Here is a 4,082-nt window from a genome sequence, read left to right as displayed (position 1 = left end):
ATATGTATATACTCGTATATATTCATTGTATGTACATGGAAGAGCATGTAGACTCTGCAGGCAATGAGCGTTTACATGGAGCGTAGAATTATCAGTCGTTAGAGTGTCCTAATCATAGAAATAATTGTAGGCCTAGATATCTATATAATCATTTCTACACGTATTGTTCCATTTTGTCCGATTTCCTTGTGCTTGTACGTAATGGTACTAAGTGAACAGTTTTATTCTCGATTTCAAAAATCATATAATCTCTGCACTGTCCTAACCATGGACTATTTAAGCTTTATCCTGAGGGCCTGGCGTAGGCCTACTCTCATCATCATCCGGTGCCTTGCCGACTGGCGTGGGCGATCATGGACATCCACTTCCCTCTATCCTGCGTTGCATTCATGGTGTCTGCTGTTCTTGCTGTTCCCAGTCATGTTGTTAACTTGTCCAGTATTTTTTTCTTCTGTCTGCCTCTGCCTCTCTTTCCATCAAACTTGCCTGTTGTTACACTATTCTCCAATGCTTCTATCCGCATTGTGTGTCCAAAGAAATTTGCCTGTCGCTTGCGTACATGTATATTTGTCGTCTGCAGTTTGCTTCAACCAAGACTTCTTCATTTGCTTTTCTAGCTGTCCATGGGATATGCAGCATGCGTCTTATCTACCACAACTCTGTCGCCTAATTGTTCTTTCCAGCTGTCTATTAATTGTCCATGCTTCGTACCCGTATAATAGTATTGGCTCGATGTAACTTTTCAGTACTCTTTTTCTTGTTTCTAGTGACATGATTTTGCTTGGCAAATGCAGCTTTTAAATTGGGTGTGACATCTCCCATTTGATAATATAATGGTCCCCAGATACTTGCTTGAGGATGGTACCCGGTACCATTGATTTTGATATATATTGCAGGTTGGGATTTGGAGTTTTTCTGCTTATCACCATTGTTTCAGTTTTCTTGATGTTTAGGCTTAGGCCCATGGTGTCACTCTCTTGTACGATGACATGTAATATATTCTGTAGGTGTTCTTCATCTTCTGCTATTAGGACTGTGTCGTCTGCATATCTTCGATTGTTTACGTTATGTCCCCCTATCGAGATACCTAGCATTTCGTCTATGTGTCTCATATTTTCACCATAGGCCTACAGGGAGAACAAGTCTGGTGAAAGTACACATCCCTGTCCGACCCCTCTTTTAATCTGTATGTATTCGCTGATGTCGTTTTCTATTCTTATTGCAGCGGTTTGATCCCAGTTCATGTTCTTGATCATTCTTAATTCCTTCCCGTCAATATGAGGACTTCTAGCATTGATGATTTTGTCGTGTCTAACTTTGTCGAATGCCTTGGTGTAGTCTATAAAGCATAACTGAAGATCTTTCTGAACTTCCAGGGGACGTTCTATTGTTGTTCTGATAATATATTGGAATTTACAGTGCCTTTGCCTCCCAATAAATTCACAATGTTCTTGGGCTATTTCAGGGAGAATTTTATTTCTTATTTTCATCATGATTATTCTAAGGCCTACTCTACAAATTCCAAAAGGGTTAAATTAGGTGTGGGGTTTGGGGTTCAGAATGACAAGTTTATGTCAATTAGTCCAAGAGACAATAATTTTAAGAAGCAAACTCCCGCAAACATTCTGTGCAAGGGCGATGACATGATATATTTCCGTCCAGAAGACAGCAGATGGTCTTGTGTACACATTTCCCAAGGACCTTAAAATATTTATAATATCTTTGAAACTATCGTAAACGTAAGCACCAAATGGAGCAGAGACATTGATAATGACGTAATTGGCAATCTGTATTGCCCAAGCACCATATTGTGCAATGTGGAAAAGTCAAGGACCTTAGAAGGTTTATGTGTATAACCTCCTTGGGGAAAACAGAGTCGGCTCTTCAATGATCGGGTTTCTTATTATTATCAGTAAGGATCTGTGGTTATTTTTGCTTTTATTTGTGGCCTTCTGTGGTGGGCGGTGGTTGTAAGTTCAGCTGTGCAAAATAATAAAACAACTGCCTTCCTCGTTCTGACGACGCCGGGTGATCACGTTCTTGGCCGAAGTTTTTTTCCCCCACAGTGTCTCTTTCCGGACTGTTTGTTCTGGAAAGTGCTTTACGGCGCTTGCAACTGTATACGATCAGCTCGGGACACTTAAAGCATTTTCAGTTTGATAGGCAGTAATTATGAATTTTGACCGGGTAGCAGCCGAAGCCTACTCTTAACGATTTTAGGACCACCATCGGACCTTTAATTTACGTGCGCAACTTGTACACGGGACTTTCGAGACTCGAAGTTTTTACGCCCTTATCCGAGAAGGCAAGGTATTCGATCTTACCTTCCTAAGGCTTCCAGGCCATAGAAACTCACGTCTCACGCGCATGCCTCACGCCCAAACGTGTGAGTGGAATAATGAACTGGCGCAATCCTACTGGCGATGGGCCATAGACTAGACGGTCAGAGTCCATAGACCCCCGCTCACGCCTCACACTTCTCACAGGTCACGGTTCACGCGTGAGCCTAGAAGTGAACATGTTCAATTTTTTTCGAGGCTCGAGTCGGGAGCAGACTGGATATCAATGTGTCCCCCCCCCCCCCCCCCATGGTAGAGCTGGACGAGGGCCAGATTCCATTGTCAACAGAGCGCAATTTTTATTTTCTCATCAGGATGGATGATTACAAAGAAATATTAATGGAGTTAGTCCGAGAAAGGCCTCTGCTCTGGAACCCACGTGATCCTGACTACAAAGACAAAGATCAAAGGGCACAAGTTTGGGAAAACCCTTCCAAGATGCTGACTGTAAAAGAGTTCTTCATCAGGATTGTCCTCAAGATGCTGGAATGTCCGGTGAAATTCTACTCCGAAGTCTCAGAGCAAAAAATGCTCCCAGCACTTTTCTATTAATATTATTATGCTCCATCTCTTCCGCTTCCTTCTTCTGAGAAACAACAAAATCAGCAAATCTTCTTCGTCAGATTATTTCTTCTTGGATGCACCACACAGACTAGTGTGTGAGTGTGAGGCGTAAAGCAGGAGTTCTTATGGCCCAGTGGGCTGTGAGGCATGAGGCATTAGGTGTGAGACGTGAGTTTCTATGGCCCGGTAACCTTAGGTTAGGCGCGGGCTGAGGGGAGGGGGCAGAAAGTAGCGATGAAAGCAGATGACAGAACATGATAAGAGCAGGAAAGGAGGTGAAAGGAAAAAATATTAGAAATGTAAAATTTTCCGTCGCTGTCAGGTTTTGAACCCGGGACCTATTGGATGAGAGGTAAACACTGTGCTTCTAGACCACGAGAGCCCCATCTCTCTTCCGACTTCTCAGTAATCTAATAACAATTTTTAATAAAAGGGTGTTGAGGTATCGTGTCCCCTTCATGGCTGGCTGGAATTCAGTGCTGTGTGTTGTTCAAGTTGAGGGAGTATGTCTGTACATGTTAGTACTAACACATAAACCACAAGGGCCCTGGCCACCTCAGCCCACAGGACTCTTGCACCACTGCTCCTCGCATAAAACTCATTGATTTACACTTCTCGCTGAAATGCTTATATTATGTCATAGAAAGTTTTACGGCACTAGCAATTCAAATAGGTCATGGAAGTGCTGAAGATCATAGATGTTACAAGAGAGTAAAAAACTTAAAAAAGAAGCAGGAGAGATAAGGACGATGGTTGTTTGACAGGGAAGAAGGAGCAAACCACACAGAGCACTCACCAACAACTACTAAATAAAGTGTGTGTTTGATGTGTTGAAGGGTAAGGTAGTGCACTCTGGTGTGATTAGCGGGCCTGTAGGATCCAACATGACACTATATACTGACCTCCATTAAAAAGTCTATTATTGGCAACAATTGCGGTCAATGAAAAACCATGGAAACAATATTGACAATATATTACTGACGGCAAAATATGAAACATCTCATGGAGCAGCCCCTAACCTAATCTAACTGTGCAGAGAGCTACAATAGTTGTACTGCAGTTGCACAACCTGTACCCACGCTTATAGGGTTTCTCATACTCATACTCACACAGAATTAAGAAAAACAACCTTAAATTAACATTATAAACAAGAGAATTAAATACCAGAAATTTCCCAAA

This window comes from Aplysia californica, unplaced genomic scaffold (genome assembly GCF_000002075.1).
Source record: "Aplysia californica isolate F4 #8 unplaced genomic scaffold, AplCal3.0 scaffold00110, whole genome shotgun sequence".
Classification (NCBI taxonomy): Eukaryota; Metazoa; Mollusca; class Gastropoda; order Aplysiida; family Aplysiidae; genus Aplysia; species Aplysia californica.
Note: the sequence above shows the minus strand (reverse complement) of the source record.